We start from the raw sequence: 18615 nt of genomic DNA, 5'->3' as shown, positions 1-18615 counted from the left end.
ATGAAAAATAGACTATCAACATTTTATGTATAAAAAATCTAAGTAAAAGGAAAAATAAACCTATAACAAGTCCTTGAATCAGAGCCCAATTAAAGTGATTTAAGCAATTATGCACTTATCCAATCAGCAGCCAGAACTACATAAAGTTTGCTACACTATGAAAGACAGAAAAGGGACTACATTTGTGGGAGCCAGGTAGGTGCCAAATTTGAGATACTTGGTAGAATGTGGGACAAGGAAGACCTGCCTTTAACATATGTCAAAAACAGCCACAACTTTGAACCCCAAACAAGTTGAAGTCCTCTTGACTTGGCTCAAAATTATATCAATCCCACTGGGATTGGTCTCTTTGACTTTGTGCTCAATAGGCACTATGCAATTTAGCTTTGTGCTTCTTTGGCCCTAATCAATAGCTCTTTTTGTATTCCCCTCTCCTGGAATCAGACACAATCATTAAACAAAGTTCCATATTTTTTTTAAATTTTATTTAATCGATTAATTTAGAGCATTTATTCAGGATTACAAAAATCATATTCTTACCCTCCCATCTCCCCAAGCCCCTCCCATATCTGACAACACAATTCCACTGGGTTTTACATGTGTCTTTGGTCAAGACCTATTTCCATATCGTTGATATTCGCACTTGGGTCAAACAATTTTTAAACAATCAATAGCATCATTTTTATAGTCTAAAGCTTTTTGGGTATGCATTGACATTAGGGCAATGTATTTTAAACTTATATTACTGCAAAATAAAAAAAATAAAGACAATTGTCTCAGTGGTGACATGCTTCAAATACAAAAGGAGAGAAAAAATAAAACTGAAATACTACATTGCACATGCAAGCAAAAATAATAATAAAACATTTTAAATCAAAAATATATATAGCTTACATTTATTGACAGCTAAGAAAAGATAGAATACAAAGGTTTCTCACCAAAAATGAGATCAATTTCCTTTTCAAAACTTGATTATGATCCACTGTTTGAGTACAAATACTTTTTACAAAGTAACAGTTTTTTTATAAAGAACAGTAGTACAATAAGTAATGCACTTTCAAAAAGTATCAAAGTTCCCAAAGTTATAATAGTCCATGTAATGACAATAGCAAACAAACCCTATATTAGTATTCATGTGAGTCTGCTGAATGACATTATAAAAAAACAACCTTAGAAGCTAATGTATACTTTTCACAAGTTTTTCAGGTGTATCAATCTTTCAACCTTGACTGAGATATTTTTTTTTTAAATTATTATTGCCATCATTATAGAATGTGGTAGTGGCATCTAGGAAAGACACCGCTTCTGTACTGTTGATGTTGGGTCTAAAAAATAACACCAAGAATCTAGATCATTCTGGTGGAAGGGTAGAGTAAACTGAAGAGTTACAAATGGGAACCATCCAGGGGTACCATACCCTAGGAACAACTTCCCAGCTCTTCTGGTATGAGACTGTTATATATCCCCCATTCACATTTTTACAAATACAGAGGTGGGGATTATATTTGCACTTCACTTCATCTACTAAATGGACCCTTAACCTCTTGTTACAAATAACTCAGGGGCAGGCAAGATGATCAGTCAGAGCTATTGCAAAAAATATAAAAATCATGTCTGAAGACCTCTTAAAATCAATTTGAGGTATTTAGCTCATGAAATTTTCCAAAGGTTGTTAACCAGGTTGACAGCCCATCCATCATTTATGTGACAATTAACAAAGTCAATATGGAAAAGAAGTCTATTTATGGGTGTTTATAATATTTTCCAATATTTTGTTCAATAGTCATAGGGAAAATGTAACAGAATATATCTAATAGTTAAGACATAGTAGATTAAAATGATTCAATGTAATAGGATAGTACTGACCATATAAACGTATGAACTTAAAAAAAAATTTAAACCTTAAAGCAATCAGTAAATACAATAATGTAAGCAAATGACAAGGTACAGGCAGGCAATGCAGTCAAAATCCTTTTCACTAATTCAATAGATTTGTTCTATATTATAGGATGAGAATGAACTAAAAATAGTTAGCAATAAACTTTCAGATCACTTTTAAAGTTTGTTTCCCCTCCCTCAGTATTTATCATCCATCTGCATTTCTTTTGTCAGAGCTGTGAAGTTTGTTATAGTGAGGAAGAATTCTGCACTGAACATAGTATGGAGAAATCTCAAATTGCATATATTGTAGAAGTTGAGTCGGCCAAAATGGCAAAGGGTTGTAGGGAGATGAATTTCTCCCCTGAACCTCAGGTAAGATAATTGAAAGGACCATTGTACCAAGAAATGGTTGGAAGACAAAACAGCATAAAACTGGAAACTGTTTGAAATAAGCTCTTTCATAGAGTGCACCATGCTTGAAATTTTACTTCCTGTTTGGAAGAGTAACCTTCCTTCCCCTTCCCCCCATGAGGTAAAATGCTAGGGAGCACCTTGCTTCCCCTGCCACATGGGCAGGGGATTAGTTAGGAGGCTAATTATTGCCTAAGGTAAACACACTCCAGTTTTTACCAGCTGCCTGGAGATTGGCTCCAAGGACTCCCAGTTTGTGAGTTCAAAAGACACGACAGCAGCTACCAGCATCACCAAAAGGAACAGCAATATCAGCCAGAGTTGGGTCTGGGACTGGGACCAGGGCTGGGGCTGGAGTAAGCTTTATCAGAAACAGAAGCAGGCTGCTGGGATAAGGATCAGGTGGGATCAGGTACATCAGAGAAACAGGAGTGGATGGCTGGGACAACCCTAGGAGGCTGGATCAGCAGCATTAACAACAGAAGCAGCATGGAGGAATGCTGGCTTAGGCAGATGGGTGCAAGAAGTGGCTTATCCCTTCTCCACAAGAGTCCCTGGCTAAGTTCCTCAAACTAAAGCACCCAGCAAAAAGTAGGGATGGCAGAATTTCTCTCAGAGTTCTAAAGGTAGGTGCAGGTGTGGTGTCCAAAAAGCTGTGGCAGGATTAATGTGGCTTAAAATTTATCTAGGCTATCTTAAAAAAAAATTGAGAATTCCTTCTCCAACTTTTGGACACCATCATTGTAAAAATTAAAATTAGTCTCAATAATAAAAAAATATTATATTTTAGGAGATTTATTAATGATGATTTGTAAACCTCAAAATTTCTCAGACTTATGAATGTTAGGGGTTTCCCCCATTGGGGAGTCTTCTACTTAAAAAAATTCCCTAGCAGATGGTGAGAACTCTACTTGAGTGTGGGGGCTCCTAGCTATGGGAGTGTCCCTGCTCCACCCTACTTAAGACTGCTTTAGGACAGAAAACTGCTTGCTAAACAATGAAAGTACTTTGATCCATGCTTATGGAAGGGACAGGAAGTTCTTTGAGTCATGACTGTTTTAGAATTGATACAATGGGACACTAAGTACCTATAAAGGTGGGGCAACTTGTAAACTACTTAAACCTAAAAGGGTGATGAACTTATTCAGAGCTGTTTTGGTTAATGAAATTTGTCGACACAGCAGCATTTTTTCCTGACTTACTAAAGAGATTAAAACTACTCAGCTGTGAATTCAAAATGGGCTGTCCTTTAGAAATATCTACAGTGATTGGTAGATGTAAGGACTTAGGGGAGGTGACAGAAGAGATTTTGCCCTTAAAAATAAGAGCTCAGAGAAGAGCAAGAGTGCTCGATTTCTGATTCTCATTCTGGAGGAGAGGTCCTTGAGGAGCTCCTCTGAGGGGCTCTGTCCCTCTGGGGTAGAAGCTCTGGAGGCTCTTGAGAGAGGCCCTTTGAAACAATCTCTGGCTGGAAGACTCTTTGAGGAAGGACGGTGGCCTGGTGTCACTAGTATCCTTGTTTAGTCAGACCTTGTGGTGAGTGCTAAAAAACTGACTGATTTCTCTTTTAAGACTCAGGTCTAGGCCATATTGGCTTGAGGCCCTTCATACTTATTCCTTTCTTACTCTCTCTCTCTTTCTTTGATTACTCATTGTATTGTTAATTAAAATCTCTATAAAACCCAATTGACTTGGGTATTTGAATAATTGGGAATATTTCCCTGGCGACCACCTTATATTTGATTTTAAAACCCAAGACACTGTAGTGAAACATATTTCTGCAGTCAAATTTACTCACCCTCTCTTATATCTATCACAATTTATATCTTCCACTATTTTAATCACTACAGTTTAAGACCTCAACCATTTTAAATCTCACACATTAAAAGTAAAGAAATAAAAAGGTAGCAAAAATAAAAAAAACACATGCCCATGACTAATCAGCCTCTTCAAAACCCTCACACTTAGCACCACCATCCTTGCCAGGAAGCCAAAGAAGCCAGATCAGGAGCACCCACTGATTTCATTTTTAGTTATTGAAAATATTGCTTTGAATGAAAATATTCTTTAATGAAATAGGGCTATAATTTTCTCTATTTTTGCCTTGTTTTGATATCAAAATTTTATTCTCATTTAAATATCAAAACCATATTTGTGTAAAAAGGGAATAGTAAGATTACTTCTGTAACTATTTTTCAAGTACTTCAAATAGTATTGGTATTGTTCTTTCAATGTTTCAGAAAATTTACATTTAAATCTGTCTCGTCTTAGAGATTTTTCCTTAGGAAATTCAAAGTTGGCTTGATTAATTTTCCTATGATGATGTTATTTAAGTATTATATTTCCTCCATTGTCAATCTACTCCATACAAATTTTTGTAAACATCTATCTATTTCACTTAGATTATTACTTTTCCAATGTAATTGGGCAAAATAAGTCTTAATAAATGCTTTACTTTCATTTTCATTGGTGATGTACTTGTCCTTTTCATTTTTGATGCTTATAATTTTGTTTTCTACCTTTTAAAATCAAATTTAAATAAATAAATAAATAAATATATAATACATGTATATATTATATATATAAATATACCAGAATCAGTTCCTGGCTTTGTTATTTCATTTGTGAATTATTTTTCTTAATCTCTCCTTTGATTTGCAGGATTTCTATTTTGGTATCCAATTTCCAATTGGGGGTTTTAAACTGTCATTTTTCTATTTTAAGTTAAATATCTAATTCATTGATCTGTTCTTTCTCTCTTGTATAGATGTACAAATGTAGAAATAGATTTTTCCTCTAAAATTGCTTTGGATGCATTACACATATTTCAGTATGTTGTCTCATTGTTGTTTTTCTCTGTAATTAAATTACTTACTGCTTCTATGATTTCCTTATTGACCCACTGAATCTTTAGGGTGAGATTTTATAGTTCCCAATTCATTTTAATCTATATGCTATTGTGCTTCATTATATATATATATATATATTATTGTATTATGGTTAGTAAAGGATACATTTATTGTTTTTGTTTTTCTGCATTTGGTGAAGAGATCTTTATTTTCTAATACATGGTCAGATTTTGTGATGGTGCCATATATAGATATATAGATGAGGAAAGGCACATTCCTTTTGATTCCCACTAAATTTTCTCTAAATGTATATAATATCTAAATATTTTAAGATTCTATTAATATCTTTAACTTTTTCTTCTTTATTTTATTGTCTGTGGTTCCGTTTAGCAAGATGTATTTTAACAACTTACTCTTTTAATTAACTCTAGTTTGTTTTCCATTCATCTGAGATCATAGTTGCTACCTGTGTTTTTTTTTTCTTAACCTTAGCTCATAATAGATTCTTCTCCAACTCTTTATTTAAACCCTTTGTGTGTCTCTCTGTTCCAAATATATTTATTGTAAACAATGTATTGTTAGGTTTTGGTTTCTTTTTTTAATTTTTTTTTTAGGTTTTGGTTTCTAATCCATTCTTCTATCCATTTCCTTTCTATGGGAGTATATTCCATTTGCATTCCAAATTATTATTATTTACTGGTAATTCCCTCCATCCAGTCTCTTTTGCATTGCTTTTTTCAGGGACTTTTTTGGGGATTTGAAAGATTTTGGTACTCTCCAGGTATAATCTGGGGAGAGGTGTGGTCACTGCTGTCATTGTCTGTACATTGGACCTTACCCTGATCCCTTAGGTTTGCAATTTATACTGTTTATCAGTGCCTCTGAACACTTGTGATTAAAACAAAACAAATAAAAATAAACACCTTGATACTGTTGCTCAGGGCTCATACTCTATTTTGATCAAAAGTGTTCCTTTCTGCTGTCAAGATGGGATTAACTCTCCCTGGCCCATTTTTAGACTTAATCATCAGAAGTGTATATACCCCACTTACACTTGAGTGGGGGAGGTCTGCAACCAACATATGCAAAAGTGGGTGGTGAATCAGAAACAACTGACTGCCCCTTGGGCAGTCCTAAGCAAAACTATAGGCTATAATTTGTCCATGTAAAAGTAGAGGAAGGCACAGGAAGTGAAGCAAATAACTGTCTTTAAGAGGAGTTGCAACTTCCTGTGAGGACTTTTTCTTTATTCTTCAGTTATGACATTGAGTTGAAGGCTGATGAAGAACCTGCTTACTGGGCCTGAGACCTTGGACTTGGTAAGACTGTTCTTAAATCTCTCCCTTTGAACTGTCATGTGGGTGACTGGAAAAGGCTGATTCCTTTCCTGGATTTTCTGAGGGGAATAGCCTCAGGAGAGGCCTTGCCTTTTGGGAGAGGCTTTGTGACTGAAGCTCTTGCTTTATTCATCCCTGGGCACTCAGCTGAAGGCTGAGGCCCCTCCAGCTGAGGACTACTTAGCCCTGACTGGTTTGAGTCAGGGGCCAGAACAAAATACTAAGTATATTAGGTTAGATATCTTACCCTTTCCTCTCTCTGATTTTCTTACTTTCACTCTTTCTCCTTTTGTAAATAAATTACCATAAAAATCATTTGGAATTAAGTAATTAATTCCTGACATCCATACTCTTAAATAATTTGGTCAAAGCCCTTAAAATTTCCCCCTCACACTGCCCTTGAAGTATAAGTCAGAATTGGGTATAGGTAATGGATTTTCCAAATAGCAGCTGATCCTGCATATAGTACCATAAATTCATTTTCTACTCTTTTATAGAGTATCACACTGGGAAAATCTTGATACTTTGTTCTGGAGCTCTCTAGTCAGAGGAAAGAAGAGGCTAAGGGAGGTAGTGTCAATCAAGGTCTGAATTAACAGCTTGATGGTGAATTAAAAGTGATTCACTTACATGGGAGAAGCAACTTACTTGTTCCCTTGCCCAGGTAAAGTAGAATGAGCCAAGAAACAGGTTCTGCTGTTATTTTCTTATTACAAAAAGAAAAGGTAAAGACTTACAACAAAGAATAACTTACTTCTTCAGCAAAACAGAATATAATACTACTTGGTGAAAAATGGGCCTTTAGTGAAATAGATTTTGCAAGCATTCCTGCTGAAAAGACCACTCTAGAATTTGTAGAAACTTCAAAATATAAACATAGAAGTCAAGAGAACATCAAAAGTAAATGAGATGGGGCCACCATAAAGGAGTGAACAAAAATAAACTTTTTAAACTGTAAGGTAAAAGATGATATAGGTGACCTTCTCAGAACCCTTTCTTCATTCTATCAGAACCATTATACCTTGAATTCCTTTCTGTCTGAAAGTAACATTTCTGTTCATATTTGTCACTAGAAGTGGTGGGCAATATCTAATTTGACATCTTGTTTAATTTCAGATCATGTTTCTAAAGTTCCTTTTCTTTCTCTCCTAGAAAGAGGATCAGGCTGAATTTTGTGATCCATAGGAGACACATGGTCATGGCAAACAGAAACATTGTACCCTCTGTGTAGAGTACTCCTTAATTTCCTCTTCACTTCATATTTGTTGGGCATAGGATTCTCTGCTTTGCTGCTATGCATCTTGAATAATTAATTTCTAATAGCTTTCCTTGGAAATCCATGGATTAATTTTTATGCTATTGCTGCTTTATCCAGTTAACACCTCATTACATTAGCACTTTCTACACATCATCTTCATCCATAGTCTTCATTTTGCCAACCATATACAATTTCCATTCTTTTTTTCTAACTTTTATCTTCTGTCTTAAAAATGACTGATATGTTGATTCCAAGGCAGAAGGGCAGTAAGAACAAGACAAGTGGAGTTAAATTACTTGCTTGGGATCACACAAAGAGGAAGTGTCTAAGGTTAGATTTGAACACACAGCCTCCCAATTTTAGGCCTGGTTATCTATCCTTTGAGCAGCCTACATTTCCTTCTTTAATTTAGTTTTACTTTGCCTTTTTAAACATCATTAACAACTTGTTTTATTTATCTTGTCCTACTTATTTTTCTATCCTACCCTTATGTATTCTTTTACTTTGAGCCATTCTCTTTGTTTTTTTCCTCTTTCTACCCTTCTTTTTTTCCTATATGTTCTCCTGCTTTTGTTTCTTCTACTCCTACTTAGAATCTTCAACTAATGTACTTATAATTTTTTTCAAATGCTATTCAAAACCTAGCAAATGTGCCAGTATCAGTTTCTGACCTTCAATACTACTCAAACTCCTCTACTTTTATGTCAAATTTATTTCTCTTAATTCTTTACCTATATCTTTGAACTTTTCATATCATCTTTTGCTAGAGAAGCCAGAGAGATAAATAAGTTAGATGACATTGTCCTATACAGTTCAAGCAATGGATTCATTTTTTATTTTTGCATAAGGCATGCTTTTTCCTCCAGAAGTAGAGTAGTGGATTCTGTCTCATTTTACTTTTGTAACTAGAGTTGGATAAACTTCAATTGCTGTTTTACTAATTAAAAAAAAGTCTTTTATGCAGGACATTTGTATTAATCTTTAGAAGTTTATTTGTTTTATAGACTGGATTCACTCAGACATTTTAAACAATAATTTAATTAAATAGAAAAAATAAAAGTTATCATGTAAATTATTTTCCAACTCTGACAATTTGAAAAATTAAATCCCTGAATGCAACCAATCTATAAAAACTTTCACTTCCATAATTATGTAGTGGGATGAATACAAAAATTTTGAGTTTTTCTTCAACAGAATTTTGAAATATAGATTAAAAATAAATCATGTGGCCATGGTAAATGAAAAAATGATAGTGAAAAATTATAGATGTTGCTTTGATATGATAACATATATGAGAGATTCTGACATAGTGAAAAGCTATTTTGTCTTCGACTCTATGATACAAATTATCTTCATCACCCTTGGAAACCTCTTAACATTCAAAATAATTTGTTAAGGCAAGTTTCAGAGAAACCTTCCTTTTTAAGAGCAGTTTCTACACTCAGAGTCCTTTATCAATTAACTAATAGTTCTGATTCTAGGGATGAGTTTAGATCTGGCCTCAGATACTTCCTAGCTGTATGACTCTGGGTAAGTCATTTAATCCCCATTGCCTCACTTCTGCTTTAGATTTTAAGACAGAGGATAAGGTGTTTTTTAATAGTTCAAGTTCTTATGCTTATATTGACTAATATATTTAGTAATGGAAGAAAGGGAAATGAAAAAATGGGCAGAATTAGTTTGTCTTTCTGAATTTCCTGTGTTTATATATTTTAAAATGTGATCAATTTCAGCAACTGTAGTTCAGGAAAATATATTAATTAATAAAACATAGGGAATGATATAATACTTCTTTATCTTTACCCATATGGGGCAGAAGGAGATTTTTAGGTCTCACTTCTCAGCATGACACCAGTAGGAAGCTTAGCTGTTTGGAATCTCTTATATGCAATTCAAGCTGTTTCTATGGTGGTCATGTAGAGGAGCTGGCTGAGCCAACAGTGAGCAATCTGCCCATGGTGGTATAGTTATGGCAATAAGAGGGAACTTCAGTGGCCAATTTTACCACTATCATAATCAATGTGTAACAGTGATGTTGCCAACACAGTTGGCTTCTCTTCTCCCACCGCTGCTTTGCCTACTAAGAAGCAGTTTATGACAGCATGTATCTCTGGTCTACTTCTCTACTTTTCCCAGAAGGAGTCCTATTGAATGATAAACCTCATTTGATTTTTCTACAAGTGATTCCTTTGTGGGTGCCAAAAGCAGTCCCCTGGGTGGAAGAGTTGTAATGAGAGAGCATTTGTGGGAAGTTACCCACCTGCAAAGGGATCCAAAGAGCCAAGACACATAACTATTGCCAGATGAATTCAGAAATACATGAGGTTTAGACTGTGCTTCTATTTTATATGAAAAGCAAAGGTTTTCCTGAAAGCCATTTAGTTTCCTATATCTATCTCCCTTGTTTTTTATTGTAAAACTGTTATCTATTAATAGAAATAATATTAGAAATGCCTAGGATCATTTACTTTCCCTTAAGGGCCTCCAGGCACCTAAAGAACCTAAACTTTAGGGAGTATAAATACACTTTAGTATGCATTTATTAAATTTCTTTTATTGTTCAATTATCACCTCTATTCACCAATTTTATGAAATAATGGGGGTTTGGCTTTAATTCAAATAGATGTAACAAAAACTATGCAAAGAGCTGGGAATGAAAATAAACAACTGAGATCATTGTTGACCTCCAATACATTATATTTTACTATTATTGTCCAGTAAAATAGTGCAGTATTCATCTAATTTTCAAACCATATTGTGTGTCCTCTATTTATAATTGCCAAATATGCTTAATTCAGTCATATAAACCCTAAATTCAGGTAGATATTATTTTAATGCTAAGTAATGACATTTAAAATCAGAACCTTTCACTGTTGTCCATATATTTTAATGACTTTAATATCAATTGAGTTTACTCTTATTATTGACTGATTAATCAAAAGTCCACATCTTATTCTGGCTCAAAGAAGGAAATGTAGAATTCTGTTCATATGAGTATAAAACACTAAGTTCAATGAATAATTGAATCTGTGAGATATTTTATTAGCAGAGTTGATAATTGTCAAATGGGTAGCTTGAGAAAGAATTTATTGCCAGAGGGGAAATAGCACAAAATTTTGTTTTTTTAATCTAATTTTTTAAAATATTGTTTGAAAATAGTTAGAAAAAAATTACAAAATGTAAAATAAATAATTTTGAGTACATTAAATTAAAAAGTTTTTGTAATATCAAAACCAATGCGACCAAAATTAGAAGGGAAGCAAGGAACTGGGAAAAAATCATCATAACAAAAACCTCTGACAAAGGTCTAATTACGCAAATATATAAAGAGATAAATAAATTATACAAAAAATCAAGTCATTCCCCAAATGATAAGTGGATAAGGGACATGAATAGGCAATTTTCAGATAAAGAAATCAAAACTATCAACAAGCACATGAAAAAGTGTTCTAAATCTCTTAAAATCAGAGATGCAAATCCAAACAACTCTGAGATACCCCCTTACACCTAGCATATTGGCTAACCTGACAGCAAAGGAAAGTAATAAATGCTGGAGGGGATGTAGCAAAATTGGGACATTAATAAATTTCTGGTAGAGTTGTGAATTGATCCAACCATTCTGGAGGGCAATTTGGGGCCCAAAAGGCACTAAAAGACTATCTGCCCTTTGACCCAGCCATAGCCCTGCTGGGTTTGTACCCCAGAGAGATAATAAGGAAAAAGACTTATACAAGAATATTCATAGCTGCACTCTTGGCAAAAAATTGGAAAATGATGAGATGCCCTTCAATTGGGGAATAGCTGAATAAACAGTGGTATATGTTGGTGATAGAATACTCTTGTGCTCAAAGAAATAATGAACTGGAGGAATTCCCTGTCAACTGTAAACCTCAAAATTCCTTAGACTTATAAATGTTGGAAATTTCACCATTGGGATATTTCATACTTGGAAAATTTCTTACTGATAGTCTATTGGAATGGGAACCCCATTGGCAATTGAGGTTCCTTCTCTTCCCTTCTTCAGATTACTTTAGGACAGAAACCTTTTGCTGAACAATGGAAAGGACTTTGACCTATGCTTAAGCATAGAACAGGAATTTCTTTGAATCATGATTGATTTTAGAATTGATACAATGGAGATACTTGGAATAAATCTCCACCCTATTCAGTCCTAACAGGATTGAGTAAGGGCTGCAGCCTAGATCAAAGATTTAATCATTTGAAAATATGACCTTCAACAGACATGTGCAAAAGCCAGAAACCTCTGGGTGGTCCTGGGTTAAGCTAGAGCCTCCATTGGCACGGGGAAATTGATGAACAGTGATTGGTAGATGGGAGAACTGAGAGGAGGAACTTGGATGGTTTCCTTAAAGATAGGAGGGTCTGGAGACTTGGGGGGGGGAGGAATTTGGTCGGGGTGATTGTGGTGGACTTGGAGAAGCTTGTGCTGAAGGAAGCTGAAGGTGGGGGCCTCTGAGACTGTTTCTCCATTTTGGTCATGTGAGTGATAGGGACTGATCTCTTTTCTTTGCCCCAGCTATCTAAGGGCTTGGACCTTTTGGCCCAGCCTAAACAGAAGGGGTATTTAAGCCCTATTCCCTTCTCTCCCTTTTTTCTCTCTCTCTATCTCTAATTCCTTTCTTGCTCCTATTGTAATTAAACTCCAAAAAAGGCTGACGGCTGACTTGAGTTTTTCATTTAGGAATTACATAGCTGAATGCCTTGGCGACCTTAAATTAATATATATCAGTCTTTTAAAGTGATTCCCTTGTCACACAACTGGAATGACCTCCAGGAATTAATGCAGAGTGAAAGGAGCAGAACCAGGAGACCATTATACACAGAGACTGATACACTGTGGTACAATTGAATGTAATGGACTTCTCTACTAGTAGCAATGCAATGATCCAGGGCAATTCTGAGGGACTCATGAGAAAAAACATTATCCACATTCAGGGAAAGAACTGTGGAAGTAGAAACACAGAAGAAAATCATGTGCTCGATCACCAGGATTGATGGGGATATAATTGGAGATGTAGACTCTAAACGATCAAATGAAAATACCAGTAATATGGAAATAGGTCTTGATCAATGACACATGTAAAACTCAGTGGAATTGCTTGTCTGCTATGAGAGGGTGTAGGAGAGGGAAGGGAAAGAACATAAATCTTGTAAGCATGGAAAAAATATTCTAAATTAATTAAATAACATTTTCCAAATTAAAAAAATATTGCTTGAAATATTGCTTTTTAGGAGGTAGACAATGCCTGACCTATGGTAGATTGATGGTTGATAGGGTACTGCTTGCTAGTTTCAGAAAATTAATGAATTTAAGACAAATATAATAAGCTTTCTGATAGGTTTGATCTTAACTATAATAATTTAATGGATTTATATAACTCTCTTACGTTTTGCTTATTAAATAAATTTTATTTTTCCAGATTATATGTCAATACAATTTCATAATGCTTGTTTTCTACTTTGCAATCTATGTTCTCTCTCTCCCTTGTACCCTTCCCCCTTCCTTAAGAAGGAAGATAATATGTTATAGTTTGTATACAGTTTATAATATAATACATATTTCTGAGTTTGTCATGTTGTAAAAGAAGACACATATTGCTTATTCTAGAGAAATTCATGAGAATGCAAGGAAGAAACAAAGTAAAGAATGGTGTGTTTCAATGTGCATTCAGACTCCATCTATTCCTTCTATGACTCTTGGAGTTGTCCTAGATCATTGTCTTGTTCATAATACTTAATTAATTCATAGTTAATTATCATACTCTATTGTTGCTACTGCAAACACCCTACTCTGGTTCTGCACACTTCATTTTGCCCCATTTTAAATAAATCTTTTCAGAGTTGTTTTGTGATCTTATTTGTCATTTCTAATAGCACCACAGTGGATTACACACATATACCAAAATTTGTTCAGCCATCATCCCATTGATGTATATCTCTTTAGTCCCCATTTTTTGTCACCAGAAAAAAAAAACTTATATAAATACTTTTCAGCAAGTAGTTTCTCTTCCTTATTTTTAATCTCTCTAGGATAAAGGCCTAGTTGTGTAATTGTTTGGTTAAAGGGTTTGATAGTGGTCCAGCCATGTCCTTTGACCATTTGTCAACTTGAAAATGCTTTGTAATTTTTATAGTTTTGACTCATTTCTCTCTATATTTGAGAATTAAAAGCCTTTGTCAGAATTACTGACTTGCTATAAATATTTTCCCCTTTGTGTTTATCTTTTAATTTTGGTTGCATTGCTTTCATTTGTGTAGAAATGTTTTAATTTAGTCAAAGTTATCTATTTTGCATCTCATAATGTTCTCTGTCACATTTTTATCTAAAATTTCCCCTTATCCATAGGTATTAAAGATAAGTTATTTTGTGTTCTGCTAACTTTCTTATGTTATGAACCTTTATTTCTAAATCATGTATTCATTTTGACTTTACCTGGGTATTTGACATGAGATATCGATCTATGTTTAATGTCTACCATGCTGTTTTATTCTTTTTTGTTTTGTTTTGTTTTGTTTTTAGTTTTTGCACCACTTTTGGTCAAATAATGAGTTTTTCCAGAACTGTTCTGGATCACTGTATTGCTGTTAGTAGCAAAGACTACTACATTTTATTATTCCACAATATTGATGTTATTGTGTACAATCTTTTCCTCGTCTGATTATTTCACTCTGCATCAGCACATGTGGATTTTTTCAGCTCTTTCTGAAATCATTCTGTTCATCATTCCTTATAGTACAATAATGTTTCATCACCATCATATACCACAACTTGTTCAGCTATTATCCACATGAGGAGTATCCCTTTAGTTATCAATTATTTGCCACCATAAAGAGAGAAGCTATAAATATTTTTGCACAGATAGGTCCTTTCCCACTTTAAAAAAAATTATTTGAGGTCCATATCTAGTAGTGGTACTACTGGATCAAAGGGAATGCATTCTTTTATAGACCTTTGGATAAAATTCCATATTGCTCTCTGGGGTAGTTGGGTCACTTCAAAACAACACTGGGAATGTATTAGTGTCCCAATTTTGCCATATCCTCTCCAACATTTATCATTTTCCTTAACTGTCATACCCAGTTTGTTCCTTCCCTTCTAATCTCAGTTGCATTGTTTTTGTCTGAACAAAAACTTTTGAATTGAATATAATCAAAATTATTCATTTTATATGTTGTAATGAATGTTTTCTATCTCTTGATTGCCCATAAAATTTTCCCTTATCTATAGATCTGACAGGTAAACCATTCTATGTTCCCCTAATTTACTTATAACTCTTTATATAAAAACCATATACAAATTTTTAATTATAGTGATATAGCATTGGAGAAGTATTTGCATAAGAAGGAGAATGAAGCTAGAGATTAAGAAACAAAAAGGAGAGAAAAGTGATATAAAAGTGAATCATTAAAGTATTTTTCCATCTACAGAATAGAACTAAAGGCCAGAAATTGGTAGAAAATTCTTGAAAGCTACATTTTGAACTCATTATATATGTATGTATGTATGCATGTATACACATATTTATAATAGTTAAAAATAAAAAAAAACATTTTGGTTCTCTGTGTACATAAAAGCTCATTTTGTTTAGCGTTTATGTTCTCTTAAAAAATCTAAAACCCCCCAAAGTTGTATACATTAGTATATTGTGATGTTTTGTAGGGTATAATGTATTTTCAATTATATTCCTGTGACAAGCTTCATAAACTTTGATGCCTCAGAGGAAGAAATCTACAAAAATAGTAATGAATATTAATGAATGTATTGAACAAATATCATCAATATTACTTTTAAAATGTTTACTGATGAGATTTATATTATAATAAAACATTAATATTTATCATTAGGAAAATTATAAGAATAATAACTATAATTAATAATTTGATATGAATAACCAGCTCTTGAAACCCAGAAATTACAATAGATTCATAACATTTAAAAAATACATCAATAATTTATGTTGAACATTCTAAAATACATAGGAAGAATTGGGCTTTTCTACAATGTGATAATCAATATCTTTGTAAAATAAAGAGCTATCATTTTTTTTTTCTTTTTGCTATAGAAACGCTAGACGTTTCTCAAATTAGACCAGTACTAAAGTAAGGGTTTTCTGTGTTGCTGGAATTATATTATAAAGTCCACAAAATGGTAATTTTAGCAATAACCAAGTAAAATAGACATAGGCAAAGAGAAAAGAAAATTATCCCTCTTTGTAGATGACAAATTTATTTAAAAAAATATCAGAGATTTAAAGAAAATTGAAATTAAAATTTTCTCTATTTTTTAAAACTCCTCTCTATTTTTTAAAACTACATGTCATCATTCTCTTCTAAACTCAGCAGAAATGATTAAAAAATCTGTTCATTCCACATCCTTTTTAAAAAACATTATATCCTTACATCGAGTGTACATTTATTCAAATGAATGATTTTTGAAAACCTTAATACTTCCAACTCGTTTAATAGTGTTTAGTTGACACAAAGGCTGTAAGTTTCCTTGAGTAAAGTATGTTCTTACATTTAATTCCTACCAAGACCAATAGCACCTTAAGTTTTCAGAGTGTCTTCTATGGCCAGAATCAATTTTGGCAGGGAAACTGTAGACAAATATAGAATGTGCATGAAAGACAAGCTCCTTGCATGTAAATAGGTTAACTGGGAGAAACAATTTCTTCTGACAACTTCATTTGAACCAATTATCAACTCAATATTTGACTCATTCCAATATTTAATGTAATCATATCAACTTCTAGGAGTAATCTTGATAGGGTTGGATATCCATTTATTAGTTAATACAATTTAAAATGTTTAAATTAATCAACTAAACATAAGCTTTCACTTTAGTTCATCCATCATTTTTTTAATAAACAGAAGAAAATACCTTGATGTTAGTATTCAGATCTCTTCAGAATAAACCCTGAAACCTCCTACAATTATGTAAATATTGGGACAAATAAATGTATAATTTTAGCAAGTACATTAATAATAAAGAACAAATGTAGAAATTTATTTACAATATTTCAACTGTGAAATGATAACAGTAAGGGTTAAGTTATCACTATAATAGGAAATTATTTCTATTTATTCCCAAGAACATAGAACTTAATCTATTCTTTAAAGTATGGACCAGGGGCTTTAGTAGGGGCATCATAGGAACATTTCAAAGGTGAATTCCATTTTAATAGCAATTCTAACACATTATGTTAATTAAAATATACTTACATTTTCCAAATATATTTATGTAAGTTTATTTTTTGAATCTATTTCTAGGACTATTTTTACATACTTCTAATATTTCTATATTTGTCATATATTTTAAATATGTTTCTGTAGTCTAGATTTTCTTCATAGGCCTCCACCAAAACAAAATATTGAAAGACAGTGAATGCAGAAATAGATAAGGATCCAACTATTTTTCTATTAAGCCAGGCTAAATATTTTTGAAAAATATATGTGTAACATTACCAATTTTTCTCCATTTTTGCCTTGTAAAATATAGCTATCCTTTATAACATGTTATTTCTGTTAACATATAATAAGTTCATTATTATTATTATTTTAATGGATTCATAATAGGATTTAAAATTTGTCAATATGTTGTTAAGCTACAAACAATGATGACATAATCTACATAACCCTGCAAGTAGTCTTCAGAACAAAGAGTTTAAAAACCTCCACCTTAGTCAATTTATTATAAAAAAAGGAAGTCTCTTTAAGAACAACTACTTCTTTTCTTCCTTCTCTGCCTTCTGCTCTTGCCCTTTCTCTCCCCTCTTCTTCCTCTTCCTCCTAAGTTAAAACATTTCTATTATGAAATAAAGCCTCTCCATTCTATTTTCATGTTCTCCACTTTAATTTTTACAGTTAGTTGAGCATATTTTTAACTTCTCTTGAACCATATTAAACAATAACTCTAGATTTGCTCACCATGCTTTTTTTCTCATTGTTATTAAATTTCTTCATACAGTAACATTTAACAGAGTTGTAATAAAGATTTTCTTTTCTTCTTTGATTTTTACTGCTGACTATTTCTATCAACATTGGGATTGGCCCAGGAAGTGGACAGTGCAAAACTATCCTATGTAAGAAAGGGAACCCAATCTCAAAAAAAGAAGAAAAAAGAGAAAGGAACAAAAGAAACAAGATAAAATATTGTGAGCATCTTTAAGTCAATCTTCTAAAGGAGGTGTTACTGAGAGAAATACTTCTCTCATAACATCTTAACAACAGGAAAAGATTTCTATTTCCTTTTGAGTATAACTTTGCATACAATTAAAATTGATATTCATTACTAGAATTTTTTTTTGTTATTTTCTGTCTCAAATCAAAAAGGCTTAGTATAGAGTTTCCAAGGAATGATGAGACTTATATGTTCCAAGTGCTCAGGCTGTCTTTAGATCCCTATTTTGAGTACATAAGGCACAGTTCTTATATTACTTAGTGTCTTTTTCAACCATGAATTTCAGTCCAATACAATCTTTGTCTTAATAGGTTGTATCTTTCAGATCCATGTCCATAACCATGGATATTTGATATTTTATGAACATAGATATTAAGTTACCTTTTAATGTATAATATTTATTCAAATATAATATAACAGCTAAAGGATAAGGGTTATCATAGTAACCTTAGATAGTTAGAAACCTAATGGCTATTATGGTTATATGATGACAATTTTTTTAATCAAATTTAAGGTTGGTATATGAACTCAGATGCTAACAAAACTGTTTACAATATCCAAACTCTGGTATTAGGGATTATTTGAATTTTCATCACATGCTAAATTTGTTATAATACTAATTTGTTTGAAATGTTAGACAATGACAGAGGCCAAAATGTCAGCTGTCATTTGATTAAG

This window comes from Monodelphis domestica, chromosome 6 (assembly GCF_027887165.1).
Source record: "Monodelphis domestica isolate mMonDom1 chromosome 6, mMonDom1.pri, whole genome shotgun sequence".
NCBI classification, from domain to species: Eukaryota; Metazoa; Chordata; class Mammalia; order Didelphimorphia; family Didelphidae; genus Monodelphis; species Monodelphis domestica.
This window is presented reverse-complemented; position numbering follows the sequence as displayed.